This window comes from Oryctolagus cuniculus, chromosome 4, assembly GCF_051225735.1.
Source record: "Oryctolagus cuniculus isolate XC-2025 breed Fujian yellow rabbit chromosome 4, ASM5122573v1, whole genome shotgun sequence".
In the NCBI taxonomy this organism is placed as follows: domain Eukaryota; kingdom Metazoa; phylum Chordata; class Mammalia; order Lagomorpha; family Leporidae; genus Oryctolagus; species Oryctolagus cuniculus.
The window spans coordinates 148747803-148762041 of NC_142870.1; the positions used below are offsets into that span (position 1 = coordinate 148747803).

The 14239-nt window shown below is 42.3% G+C and overlaps 1 long non-coding RNA gene across 3 annotated transcripts in view; it reads left to right on the top strand.

Moving 5' to 3' along the window:
* The window catches only part of LOC149127170 (uncharacterized), a 38740-nt gene extending 24750 nt beyond the window's left edge, over positions 1–13990 (top strand). Inside the window, exons 2-4 of one of the 3 annotated variants that reach the window (XR_016232820.1) lie at positions 943–1068; positions 13265–13402; positions 13815–13990. This is a non-coding gene — a long non-coding RNA (uncharacterized LOC149127170). Of the gene's footprint in view, positions 1–942; positions 1069–8519; positions 8714–13264; positions 13403–13814 lie in introns of those variants that run through there. The other 2 variants (XR_016232822.1, XR_016232821.1) reach the window with 2 other exon arrangements.
* Positions 13991–14239: the final 249 nt, after the last annotated feature.

The following is a 14239-nucleotide window of genomic DNA, read 5'->3' on the forward strand; positions in this document are numbered from 1 at the left end:
CTTCTTCAGGGTCTCCCACACGGGTACAGGGGCCCAAACACTTGGGCCATCTTCCACTGCACTCCCAGGCCATAGCAGAGAACTGAATTGGAAGAGGATCAGCCTAGACTAGAACTGGCATCCATATGGGATTCTGGTGCTGCAGGTGGAGGCTTTTCCCACTATGCCACAGTGCTGGCTCAGTTTTGCTCTTTCCAAAGCTCACTCTCTGTCTGCAGGCCATGAACCTGTCTTGAAGAACTGAGACGATGCTAAGGTATGGAGCTTGCTGTCACGAGGGCGTGTCCTTTCCTCAGGAACACCCCTAACTAGGGAGGGAGTCTTGGTGATATAAACTTCTGTGTATGTCAAAACCTTGGAAGAAAAATGAATAACATGTTTGAAAAATTTAGGTGCAGAGATTTAATTAAGGAACTATTTACAAAGTATGGACAGAGCTCAGGTAACCAACAAAGGCTGAAGAAGACTCAGATGTTGGAGGATGGGGGAGTGTTGGCCCTTATAATAGGCCTAGAGAGAGAAGGGGAGGTAGGAGTGCCAGGGTCCCTGGGGAACAGAGTGATGAGGGTGGGGCCTGGCAGGACTGTGTCTGCTGAGGCAGGAACATAGTGGATCTGGGGTAAAGTAGGAGGAAGAAGAAGGTGAATGGGAATATACATCCTCTGCCCTCCCTCTTATCTCCTATTGAGCTTGTCCTTGCCTGACAAGAAGCCAGGAGCAAGGGATCCTGGGTGGTACAGACTACAGGGTCCAACCTTCCAGGACACAGAGGGGGCAGAGATGGGTGAAAATTTTGGGAGACAGAGGAAAGGCAGTGAAGGCCTCAATGGAAGACCCAGCAGAGTCCTGCAATGTCCTTGGGAGGGACATGAAGATTGTCACCTTGAAGAGCTGATTCTGGGCCAGACCACCCAGGTCCAAACCCTGCCTCTGTGTTCCCAGTTACTCACCTTGTGGACACCTCCATTCCTCACCTACACAGTGAGCATAATCGTCTCTGCTCATGGCGTTTTGTGAAGATCAAAGAGTGGATGTGTACAAAACACTTAGGAGAGCCTTGGGCACAAGGTGAGTCCTAGTTTTACTTTTATCATCCAATGGCCTGGAAATCCTGCTTTCTAAAGCTATCAAGCAACCTGGTCATATTTCCTTGGTGTTTCAGTGAGCTTGACATGTATTCTCTTACTACTTAGGTTGTTGTGTTAGTCAACTTTTTTGTCACTATAACAAAATTCCTGAGGCAGTCTAACTTTATAAAGAAAAGAGGTTTTGTCTGGCTTATGGTTCTGGAGGTTTATAGTCCAAGATCGGGTTTGGCCTCTGATGATGGTGTTCTTGCTAGCAGAGTCCTGAGGAGGCTCAGGGCACCACATGGCAAGAAGAGAGAGTGTCTGTGTCTGTCTCTGTCATGGGACTCCACCCCAGTGACTTACTACAATCTAATCACTTTCCAAGGACCACATCTTTGAATGCTATACTTGAGTTAAGTTTTTACCCTTTTAGTACCATTAACATAAGACGTTGGGGCCAAAACTCCTGAAGGAGGAGAAATATTAAAACCACAGGAGTCACTGAGTGAGTAAACGACTTATAGAAAGTTCTTCCTACATCACTGTAGGACATTTCTCCTCACCAATATTGCTGGAACATTTTACGAGCCTTGGAGAAGAGTTTCTTTTTTTATATACCAGTGAAGAATCTGGGCATTCCAAAGAATGATATCAACAAAAGGAAGAGAGGTAAAGGATGTTAAGCCCAGAACAGGGCTCAGTAAATATTCATAGGTTAATGGATTGAGCGACCCTGCAGGAGTCATGTCTACAGTTTGCTGCATTTCAAATGCCATTAGCCTTTCCTATTTATGTCAAAATGATGATGTAGCAAGTAAACACCATCTCCTGTGTGTCCTCTCCCCAGAATTTTCTTATCTTCCTTGTTTGCCTGTAACTTGGGTTTCTGTTATTGTCCCAGTAAAGGACTCACAGAAACTGTTGTCTTGCAAATCCTAATATCTTTCCCAAAGTCTCGCTTGTCAATTAAGTATACAGCTGAAGACAAAGAAAGGCCAAGAAGGAGTTTAAACAAGGAGACTGTTTTTCTCACTTAATGGACAGCACAGAGGCAGGCAGCCCAAGACTGGTGCAGAGACCAGGAATGCCCTGGGATTACAGGCCCTGCATTGCCTTTCTCCTTCCATCCTGGGTGGCCCTTCTTTCCCATGCTTGTTCTCTCCTGGTCAAAGATGGGGACAGTATCTCTGCATTCTGAGCAGGAAGGAAGGTCAGTATTAGAGAAGTCTCTCTTTAGCCAGACTTGACCTTTTTATCCAGGCTAAGGCACTGTCAGGGGGGACTTTTGCCATATTTTGTTGGTCATACGTGTGCCATTAGGAGAATGGAAGTCCTTTGTTTCAGATGGAACTTCTAAATTGGTGCTCAGAATAAATCAGGTCAGAAAATAAGTGTGTGTGTTTTGAGGAAGGAAAAATGTAGGTGGAGGAATGGCTTTTAGTTAGACAACTACGTCTATATCAGGAATTTATTTGCTGTGTAATTTTATTTTAAATATTTTTATATTTTATTTATTTAAAAGGCAGCGACAGAGACAGACAGACACATGCACAGATGTTCCATCTTCTGGTTCACTCCCGAAATGCCCACAACTGCTGGGGCTGGGCCAGGCTGAAGACAGAAACCAGGAACTCCACCTGGGTCTTCCACATGAGTGGCAAGTACCTTAGTACTTGAGCCATCGTTTGCTGCTTCCCAGGTGCATTAGTAGGGAGCTGAATGGGAATTGGAGTAGCCTGAACTTGAACTGGCACTTAGATACGGGATGCAGGTGTCCAAGTGTCTGCTTAACCCCTGTGCCACAACACCCAGCCCCTGACACGTAATTGTAGTAATAGGTTTTTATTTTTGTTCAGATTTCAACACTGATTGTCTGTCTTAGATGGCAATCAACAGGAATTTTTAAACAGTGCAGTAGCTGTGTATTCAGTTACTGAGTGAGTGAGTGGCTCAGCCTGTTTGAGAGACTGCCCTGCTCTCTGCACACACAGACATGGAGGAGCACACCTAGCTCCTGCTCTCAGAGCTTATAACCTGGTGCAAGCTTTCAGCAAAGAGCCCTTGAGGGAAGCTGAACTCTTTGCTTTGCCTTCATCTGTCTTAAAGTATGACAGACTGCTTGGGAATGAGATACTCGTGTTTGGTTGTGGGTGTCAGCGACTTAACTGGAGTGCATGCTACATCTTACAAGGGGAAAATCAAGCCTCCTGTTATTGCATTGGGTAAAATAGAGGATTCCTTGTCCAACAGTCAGTGGGTTTGATAATGGGAGGGGAACTCTTGCGTGTGCCTGAACATGGCCTCTGACCTCACAGCATCGTCCTTGAGTTTTTCCCTTCATTGCCACAGTGTGGCTTCTCTTGGTAAACCAACATCACAGAGTAGAGGGAGAAATGATGGCCTCACACTGTCCTCAGCTTGCATTGGAGGGTGCTCTTCTCCCACCTCTTCTGCACACATCACTTTTAAGTTGATTTCTACAGTCACCTGCTGGGGCTATCTTTCTCCTTGTAGATAAGAAGACAGGTGCCAAAAGATGAGAACTTGGTTAAAGCCACCTAATGGACACTCACCCAACTTCTGACCCTAACCCATCCAACCTGGAACGCACCTACAGCACTGGCTCCAGCTTCATTTAGATGACCTGAACAGGAGCTGACATTTTCTGGCAACTGGGTGTTCAGCTCCTGTTTCCTTCACCTATCCTCTTTGAGACCCTATCTTTGAATCTACACATCTTCCTATAAAGACCACTTTTAGGACCATTCTCAGTTCTCTTCTTGATCTTGTACCTGGATTCCAACACGGTTTCTGGTTTGGTGAGCCTTGTTCTGAGTGCTGGTGAGCCCCATTGCCTCAATTGGTGCCTTTCCCCAGGAACCTCACATGTCTCTCAGGGGAGCTGCCTCTTTTGTACCAACTCACCTCCCTGTCTCTGTACACTCTTGGAAACCACAGTGAAATTCTCAGAATAAAACTGTCGCTAGAATACTGCATCCCTTCCAGTTTTTAATTATCTGTGACCAAGACTAACTTTTTTTTTTTAATTTTTTTTTTATTTTTGAAGGGCAGAGTGGACAGTGAGAGAGAGAGAGACAGAGAGAAAGGTCTTCCTTTGCCATTGGTTCACCCTCCAATGGCCACCGCAGCGCGGCTGGCGTGTTGCGGCCGGCGCACCGCGGCCGGCGCACCTTGCCTATCCGATGGCAGGAGCCAGGTACTTATTCTGGTCTCCCATTGGGTGCAGGGCCCAAGTATTTGGGCTATCCTCACTGCACTCCCTGGCCACAGCAGAGAGCTGGCCTGGAAGAGGGGCAACGGGGACAGAATCCGGCGCCCCGACCGGGACTAGAACCCGGTGTGCCAGCGCCGCTAGGCGGAGGATTAGCCTAGTGAGCCGCGGCGCCGGCCAAGACTAACTTATGATACTGGCTTTGTACCTTATATTTAGCTTCCTACTGGTCTTTTGTACCTCTGCTAACCCCCAAATCAGGAAGTCAGAATCATTATCTTGCTTTTGCTTTGAAGTTGCTTAAGTAGCCATCTCTCCTTTTCATGTGATCCTACATGTTCTTCAGATTGTGCGAACTCCGTTCTCTGTTTTCTATCCTGTATTTATCTGGAAAATCTCTGATGCTGCTGACCCTGTATTCTTTCACCCTCTCTACCAGGGGCCCTACCAATTGGAGCTCTAGTCAACTTTTTACTGCTATTTAGGACCTGTCTTCTGCACTTATCTTCTGTGCTCTCATCACTGGTCCCTCTTCTCTAATTTTTAATTTCTTCATTGTGTATCTTCCAGCAAAGCTGTCTTCAAATGAGGTGGGAAACCCAGGAAGGAGACAAGTTCCAAATGACAGAAGGGACTCGCTGCATATTTATTCTTGATTACAGCTCTGCCTGCCAGCTGTCCCCATAATTTCCCTGCCGGCTGAAGCTTCCTTAACTGAGGGTCCCCTGCTCTATTTCTGGACCAGGTTACTGCTGGCATCTCACACTCAGTCATTCTCCAGCTGATAAGAATGGATTAAGAACAGGTGGCCAGCTTCCTTGGCCCAGAGCCAGGAAGCAGAAAGGCTGAATAAAAAATTGAAATCCTTTTCAAGAATTTCTAAGTCATAATCATCTCAGACTCCAAGTTGTGACTTGGAAGAGAAAAACAAAGGGCTCTGTGTAATGCTTAAGGTGAAGACAAGACGTGGCAGCATGCTGAAAGAATGAGAAGGGAGACCCTGACAGAGCAAGTATAGCTAGGTGCTGGGCTCGGGAACCTGCTCTCTGTTGCTAACCAATGAGTTGTGTGATTTGGAGCAAATCAGTTCACTCTTCTGACTCCTGAACTGGTCTAGTTACTAGTCTCTTTCCAGCTTTAAAATGCTGCAAGATGCAAGAGCAAATAGTTACATGATCCCATCTCCCTTTAGAGTATCAAGAATACCTGTTTTGCTGGCCTCTGAGCCTCACTAGCAAAGTGTATTTGTAATGAAATTGTTTTTAATTATTTCCAAGGCGCGCGCTCTCTCTCTCTCTCTCTCTCTCTCAGTTCCCTTCTGCCCCACACAGCTGTATCAAGATATAATCAACAAATTAAAATCCTATACATCCTAGGTGTACAGGGTACCATTTTGATATATGGATACATTGTGAATTAACTACAAGCAGAAATAATTACCACACCCATCACCACCCATAGTCCCTGTATATGTGTGTGTGTGTGTGACAGAGATGAGACCCCCTCCAGCTCTGTTGATCAGCAAATTCTAAATACAGAGTGCAGTGTGAGGAAGCTGGCCCTCAGACCTCTTTGCAGCAAGAGCTGCCTTGCTCTGTGCCTTGTCTTGTAAACACCAGGCCTGTGCTCTCTATTTTTGTGAGTTAGTCAGATACAGTGAAGTGGCTTTCAAATCTAAGTGTATTTAGTTTCTGTTTCAGAAGATCTGGGATGAGGCCTGAGAGCCTGCATTTCTAATAAGTCCGCAGAGCCAGCTGATGCTACTACTGTTGTGGGGATATTACTTCTAGAACTTGAGTAGTGGGAAGAACAGAGGCTTTGCACACAGACATGAGTTCAGATTTTGGCTCTGTTGTTGTTAATTGTTTGTGTGGCTAGGGGCCATTTGTTTCATGACTTTAAGCCTTGGCTCCCTCATTTGTAAAGCAGGACAAAAAGTCTTCACTTCTTTTGGTTACTGCTGCTGTGTACCAGGCCCTGGGACTTTGCCCAAATTCATTTCCTTGTTCTTTTCCACCACTATTTGGAATCTTCTAGGAAAAATAATAACATCATGGATTGTCATGTAAATACGTAGCAACCATGCTATCACAAATAGAACATTTGTGGGAAAATAAACTCGCATTCTAACAGCCTTGGGAAAGGACATAATTTTAGCAAGTTAAATAAAAGCTCTTCTGAACACTCAAGGAAGTGTTTCACAACAATCTTCCCACTTAAAACTCTCAAATATTTTTCAGTTATGGCCCAGATACATTGTTATTTACCCAGAATCCTAAGAACATAACTACAAGGAGACATAGAAATCTTGAGGAAATTGGTAATTGTCATTCTCTTCCATTTTCTCTTACATGTGGGAATTAGAGAGGTATATCTGAGTGGTTGACTATGAATTATTTGCTACCTATTGTTAGATAAGTGGCACTTGTTCTCTGTATGAGTCATGGTGGGGAAGAGATGGTAAAGGGGTTCTGGGTTAGGCAAGCACGGAAACCATTAGCAGAGAGAGCTGAGAATTATTACAGACATCATTATTGGGAGGAAGTGTTCAAGGATTTCTTTAATCCAAGTCAGAAGCTCAAATATCTGAAAATGTTCAGATATGAGTCCTTGTTGTGACATGTTTCATTGCACCACTGGAAATTACATTGATTTAATTCAGATTTACTTCTTAAAAAATATTAAACCCATAGAGAAAGAACCCACTCCAACAGGGGAAAAAGATCTCTTATTCTCTTAAAACTCATGGACTTGATTAATTTTTTAATCTTCCAATTTATTTTAGAGTTATGGAAACAAGAAATAACTCACTTTGAACTCTTCTTTTTTTTCCTTCCCTAGAAACCTTTTATTTAAGGTATACAAACTTCATGTTTTTCATAAATACATCTTTAGGAACATTGTGATTCTTCCCTCTGTACTCGTCCTCCCACCTGCTCTCCCACTCTTCTTCCTCCTCCCTCTCCTATTCCCATTCTCGTTTTTTACTAAAATCTACTTTAAATTAACTTTATACACAGAAGGTTAACTCTACACTAAGTAAAGAGTTCAACAAATAATATGAAAAAACACTGTTCTATGGTCTACTGTTCATTCAGGAGCATGTTGTCCAGTCTCCATGTGTTTGCGTATGTCCTAGAGATTCTTCAGTTGTTGATCTCCAGTTTCATTTCATTGTGGTCAGAGAAGATGCATGGTGTGATTTCTATTTTTTTTGAGTATTCTGAGACTTGCTTTATGGCTTGGCCTGTAGTGTATCCTAGAGAAAGTTTCATGCACTGGATGAGAGACTGTGTGTTCTGCAACTGTAGGATGAAAAGTTCTATAGATACCTGTTAAGTCCATTTGGTTTACAGTGTTGATTAACTGTTGTTTCCTTGCTGATATTCTGTCTGGTTGATCTGTCCATTGCTGAAAGCAGGGTATTGGAGTCCCCCATTACTATCGTATGGGCATCTATGCCTCCCTTTAGACCCATTAACACTACTTAGAAATAGCCAAGTGACCTGTAATTAGGTGTGTATACATTTATTATACTCACATGTTTCTGTTGAATCGATTGAATAATCATTGCATAGTGTCTCTTTTAAAAGTTTTTGTGTTAAAAATCTGTTTTGTCTGATATTAGGATGGCTACATCAGCTCTTGTTTGGTTGCTGGGTGAGTGGACATGAGCTGGCGCAGCTGTTACATAAATACAAGATGGCACCTGCCCTCTCTCAGCTTGTTACAGGACACTGGTGCAGAGTGGTCAGGGAGAGAGAAGCATGGCCCCTTTTCTTCCCTCTAGTTTGGCAGGTACACTGTCCCCCCACAGGACTCCCTTTACCATTTCTTACATAATTGGGCTGGTGGTGATAAGGTCTCTCAGCTTTTGCTTGCCTGGGAATCCCTTTATTGCTCCCTCATATCTGAAGAAAGCTTTGCTAAGTATAATATTCTTGGCTGGCGATAGTTTCCTTCAGTATTATGAAAATCTCATCCTATTGCCTCTTGGCCTGTAAAATTTCTGCTAAGAAATCTACAATCAGACAAATTGGGAGCCCTTTATCTGTTATTTGCTTCTTTTCTCCTGTAGCTTTGAAATCCTCTCTTTGTCTTTATAAAATTAAAGCTTGGGGCTGGCACTGTGGCATAATGGATAAAGCCACCACCTGCAGTGCCGGCATCCCATATGGGCACCAGTTTAAGTCGCAGCTGCTCCACTTCCAATCCAGCTATTTGCTATGGCCTGGGAAAGCAGTAGAAGATGGCCCAACTTGGGCTCCTGAACCAGATTGGGAGACCTGGAAGAAGCTGCTGGCTCCTGGCTTCAGATCAGCCCAGCTGCAGCTGTTGTGGACATTTGGAGAGTGAACCAGCAGATGGAAGACTCTCTCTCTCTCTCTCTCTCTCTCTCATTGCCTCTCTGTAACTCTTCCTTTCAAATAAATAAATCTTTTAAAAAATTTTAAAAAGAGGGAGACTTGATTTTTTTCTTTTCTTTCCTTTTTATTTAGTAAATATAAAATTCCAAAGTACAATCTATGGATTACATTGGCTCCCCCCCCCATAATTTCGCTCCCACTTGCACCCCTCCCATCTCCCACTCCCTCTCCCATTCCATTCACATCATGATTCATTTTCAATTATCTTTTATACAGAAGATCTATTCAGTATATATTAAGTAAAGATTTCATCAGTTTGCATCCACACAGAAACACAAAGTGTAAAAATACTGTTTGAGTACTAGTTATAGCGTTAATTCACATTGGACAACACATTAAGGACAGATCCCACATGAGAAGTAAGTACACAGTGACTCCTGTTGTTGACTTAACAATTTGACACTCTTGTTAAAGGCGTCAGTAATCTCCCTAGGCTCTAGTCATGAGTTGCCAAGGCTATGGAAGCCTTTTGGGTTCGCCGACTTCGATCTTATTCCAACAGGGTCATAGTCAAAGTGGAAGTTCTCTCCTCCCTTCAGAGAAAGGTACCTCCTTCTTTGATGGCCTGTTCTTTCCACTGGGATCTCACTCACAGAGATCTTTCATTTAGGTCTTTTTTTTTTTTTTTCCCCAGAGTGTCTTGGCTTTCCATGCCTAAAATACTCTCACAGGCTCTTCAGCCAGATCCAAATGCCTTCAGGGCTGATTCTGGGGTCAGAGTGCTATTTAGGACATCTGCCATTCTATGAGTCTGCTGTGTGTCCTGCTTCCCATGTTGGATTGTTCTCTCCCTTTTTGATTCTATCAGTTAGTATTAGCAGACACTAGTCTTGTTTGTGTGATCCCTTTGACTCTTAGACCTATCAGCGTGATCAATTGTGAACTGAAATTGATCACTTGGACTAGTGAGATGGCATTGGTACATGCCACCTTGATGAGATTGTACTGGGATCCCCTGGCACGTTTCTAACTCCACCATTGGGGGCAAGTCTGATTGAGCATGTCCCAAATTGTGCATCTCCTCCCTTTCTTATTCCCACTCTTATATTTAACAGGGATTACTTTTCAGTTAAAATTTAAACACCTAAGAATAATTGTGTGTTAATTAAAGAGTTCAACCAATAGTACTAGAACAAAAAAATACTAAAATGGATAAAGTATTACATTGTACATCAACAGTCAGGACAGTGGTTGATCAAGTCATTGTTTCTCATAGTGTCCTTTTCACTTCAACAGGTTTCCCCTTTGGTGCTCAGTTAGTTGTTGCCAATCAGGGAGAATATATGATATTTGTCCCTTTGGGACTGGCTTATTTCACTCAGCATGATGTGTTCCAGATTCCTCCATCTGTTGCAAATGACCAGGTTTCATTTTTTTTTTTTTACTGCTGTATTGTATTCTATAGAGTACATGTCCCATAATTTCTTTATCCAGTCTACTGTTCATGGGCATTTGGGTTGGTTCCAGGTCTTAGCTATTGTGAATTCAGATGCAATAAACATTAAGGTGCAGACAGCTTTTTTGTTTGCCAATTTAATTTCCTTTGGGTAAATTCCAAGGAGTGGTATGGCTGGGTTATATGGCAGGGTTATCTTCAGGCTTCTGAAAAATCTCCAAACTGACTTCCATAGTGGCTTTACCAGTTTGCATTCCCACCAACAGTGGGTTAGTGTCCCTTTTTCCCCATATCCTCACCTGCATCTGTTGTTGCTAGATTTCTGTATGTGAGCCATTCTAACCAGGATGAGGTGAAACCTCATTGTGGTTTTGATTTGCATTTCCCTGATGGCTAGTGATCTTGAACATTTTTTCATGTGTCTGTTGGCCCTTTGGATTTCCTCTTTTGAATAATGTTTATTGAGGTCCTAGGCCCATCTCTTAAGTGGGTTGTTTGTTTTGATGTTTTGGAGTTTCTTGATTTCTTTGTAGATTCTGTTTATCAACCCTTTATCTGTTGCATTGTTTGCAATTTTTTTCCCATTCTGTTGGCTGCCTCTTCACTTTTCTGACTGTATCTCTTGAAGTACAGAAGTGGGAGACTTGATTTTAATATCTTGGAGCAGACTGGGTTCAGTGGAATCTGGTGACTTTTGAGCTTCCTGTATTTACAGCGTTGTATCTTTCTCTATGTTTGAGATATTTCCTGCTATTGTTTTTTTGAATATGTTTTCTATTTTTGGCATAGTGACTCAGATATTTGCTCTCTTCATGCTGTACCAAATTTACTGTAAGATTTCTTCATTCTTGAGTCTTTATACTTCTTTCACCTCCACATATTTATTTTAAAATAGCCTATTTTAAAACTCACTAATTCTTTTATTTGATCTATTCTGCTCTTGATGCTTTCTATTGCATTTTTAATTTCACTTAGCATAGTTCTCAGTTGAAGGATTTCTGTTTGACTTTGCTAATTGCTTCCATCTCTCTACCCATTCTGTTTCTTAGAACATTAAATCATGTCTCTATATTCTCTTCAAGTTGTTGAGTTTTCTTAAAATAGATATTTTGAAATATTTAACTGAGCATTTAAAGTTTTCAGCTCCTAAGTGGCTGGTTTAGGGCACTTGGTTTTGCTTATTAGGTGATGGCATGGGTCCCTGGGAGTTCTTGACACTTGCTGTTGTAGGACATCATCTGCACATCAAAAAATGAGTTACAGCAATATGGCTTTATTTGTAGCTATCCTTACAGAAATTCTAAACCATCTGTTTATTTTCTCTGAGCCTATATATGCTTCTGTTATTTTGGCCTAGTAGAGCACACAGCTGAGGTTCGCCCCAGTTAAAAAAAATTTTTTTAACATGTATGTTTTTATAAATGACACAAAGCTTAGTTTTTGAGCTTCATAAAAATGGGATCTTTCAATCATGCCTTCTATGTCTTACTTTTTTTTTGACTCAATATTGTGTGTGTATGAGATACAATTCATTCACCTTGAAAGTTGTATAATGTTGTATTGTATGCTTCCACCTAAAACCTTCACTCCATTCTCCTGTCCAATATTATTTTGTTTGTTTCTAGTGTTTGGTATTATAAATAACAGAGTTATTATGTTAAATGCATCTCCCATCCACCCCCTTCCCATACACACATAATCAAGTGCTACAGAGATTGTACAGTGGAGCTTTGCTGATTGTCGTTGTCCTTACCAGCCAAAGACAGCATCAAGATGGCTTTCCTTCCACCACCACCACCCCCCACCAACTAGAGTAGAGGGAAAGAGTAGAGAGAGCAAGAGGCAGAAGAAAGGAGTTCTTTAAATCTGTCTATGGAGTCCTGGGCACCCTACTGAGTGGGCCATGAATAAGACTCAGCAAGAGCTCTGAAAATTGAACTGAGGTCTGGGATACTCCCAAGCTTCACACAGGAAGACCAGGCCAGAAGGGCAGCAATATAGAAGCCCAAAGTATCTACTTGTCTGTCCACTACAGAAAAGTCAATCCCCAACTGTTGCTCTAAAGATGACAATTGAAAGACGGAGGTTGTTAGAATGAATGGAAGCATAAGCCAACTATATACTGTTTAGAAGAAACTCAAACTAGAACAGAGCAGGTAAATTTAAAGGAAAATGTGTAAAAAGATGTACAAACACTAATCAAGAAATGAATCTATCATTATCACATCTAGGAAAGTTGAAGAGCTGTGTTGTCTGACTGACATAATAATCCTAAATGTATCTTCACCAAACCCCAGAACCTCACAAACGTGATGCATGGGCTCATGGAAATTAATGGAGAAATACGTAATTACAGTTGGGGATTTTAATATAAACCCAAAATTGGCAAGAATATAGAAGAATTGAACAATCCCACAGATCAACAGCATTTAATTGATATAGTCACAGCCCTCTACCCAACCCTAATACAATACTTTTCTTTGAGTGCACATGGTCAGTCAGCAGGATGAAGTACATATGAGGTTATAAAATAAACCACAACAAACTTAAAATAATTGAAATAATACAAAACGTGTTTTCTAGCTATCATGAAATCATACCAGACATAACAAGTTAACCAAACACCAGGAAATTAAACGTTTCTAAATAATTCAGATTTCAAAGGGGGAAGTTTCAAGAAAAATAAAAAAATGTATTAAGTTGACAATGATGAAAATACAAGATATAAAAATTGGGACTGGCACTGTGGTGTAGTAGGCTAAGCTTCTGCCTACAGTGCCAGCATCCCATATGGGTGCCAGTTCATGTCCCAGCTGCTTGTCTTCCGATCCAGCTCCCTGCTTATTGCCTGGGAATGCAGTGGAAGATGGCCCAAGTGCCTGGGCCCTTGCACCCATGTGGGAGATCTGGAAGAAGCTCCTGGCTCCTGGCTTCAGATCAGCCTAGTTCTAGCCATTGAAAGATCTTTCTCTCTGTCTCTCCATCTTTCTTTATGTAACTCTACCTCTCAAATAAATAATCTTTAAAAAAATATATAAAAATCTGTGGAATAAAGCTAAATTAGTACATAGAGCAAAAATTACATAATATTATGTTAAAAAGGTTAGAAAACATATTAATCAATTATATTGTAAAACAGGAAATATTGAAATCTACATTTCTACATCAAGAAATTAGAAAAAGAGAGAAAAATAAACCCAAAGCAAGCAGAAGAAATAATAAAGATAATAGCAAAAGTTGGAAAAACAAAACAGGAGCCAGCATTGTGGCACAACAGGTAAGGACGCTGCCTGTGATGTCAGAATCCCATATGGGTGCTGGTTCATGTCCTGTCTGTTCTAATTCCCACATCCCTCATAATGGTCTGGGAAAAGCAGCAGAGGATGGTCCAAGTGTTTGGGCCCTTGCTACCCATGGATGAAATTCTAGGCTTTGGCCTGGCTCAGCCCATTGTGGCTATCTGGTGAGAGAACCAAGAGAAGAAGATCTCTCTATATATCTCTCCCTTTCTCTCTGTAACTCTGACTTTCAAAAAAGTAAAAAAAAAAAAAAACTTTAAAAACAAAAGAGATGGCAGCACAGAGGGCATAGTGGGTAAAGCTGCCACCTGCAGTGTCGGTGCCCCATATGGACACTGGTTCATACCCAGCTGATCTACTTCTGATTCAGCTCCCTGCTAATGTGCCTAGGAAAGCAGCAGAGGATGGCCCAAGCCCTTGGGCCCCTGCACCCACATAGGAGACCTGGAAGAAACTCCTGGCTCCTGGCTTTGGATCAGTCCAGCTCTGGACATTGCAGCCATCTGGGGAGTGAACCACAGGATGGAAGACCCCTCTCTCACTTTGCCTTTGCCTCTCTGTAACTCTGCCTTTCAAATAAATAAATAAATCTTTTTTTTAAAAAAGGAAAAAACAATAGACTACATACTATAAAGTTAGTGTCGCTCCCCGTCTTCGTGGAGGAATGACACAGGACCCTGCGCTGTTCTTTCGTCTGCTCGGCCCTCCCCAAGTTTGCTGCTGGTTCTTCCCGGGTTGGCTACCGACCCTTCCACCTCTGTGGAAGGGCGGTTCCCCCTGCCACATTCCCCACTTCCGCGGGGGAGCGGCACACT